This window comes from Crocuta crocuta, unplaced genomic scaffold (genome assembly GCF_008692635.1).
Source record: "Crocuta crocuta isolate KB4526 unplaced genomic scaffold, BGI_CrCroc_1.0 scaffold421, whole genome shotgun sequence".
Taxonomy (NCBI): Eukaryota; Metazoa; Chordata; class Mammalia; order Carnivora; family Hyaenidae; genus Crocuta; species Crocuta crocuta.
In genome coordinates, this window is record NW_027529437.1 from 100,772 (window position 1) to 101,367 (window position 596).

Below are 596 nucleotides of genomic sequence, written 5' to 3' on the forward strand. Positions count from 1 at the left end.
CACTCTATAGTCCACTGTCATTACAGGGTAACCTATTAAGCATTAAGTCTATTCTTTTCATCTAGAGGATTTTTAAAGTGGACAGGTAAAAAGAAAGATATTGCCTGTCTCTTAAGATTAAGGAAGACCTCCTAATTCTTCCTCCTAAGCCTAAGAAGACTCTGCCTAGATGAGACACTCCTAAATCACTACAACCCACTGGTATCAATGACAAATAACAATCAATCTGGTACTTTTTACTGTAGTATTCAAAGTGAAAGGAAAAGATAGGAAGGACAAGAGAAAAAGGAGAAGAAGAGGGAAGAAAGACACACAAAACATAAGANATTAGTCACTAAAAAACTTTGAATTAGGCTATAATTATAAAAGAGTGTAAATTCCCTAATATCATTCTTGTATACTTTCTTCTTTCTTTAAAGAGATGTTTAGCCATATTAACAATGTGGAAAAAATTTAGCCATANGCTTTATGTCCCAGTATGTGATCTATCTTGGAGAATGCTCCATGCGCACTTGAGAAGAAAATAAATTCCCCGGCCTCAAGATGTAAATTTCTAAATATATACGTCAGATCCATCTGGTCCAATGTGTCTTTCA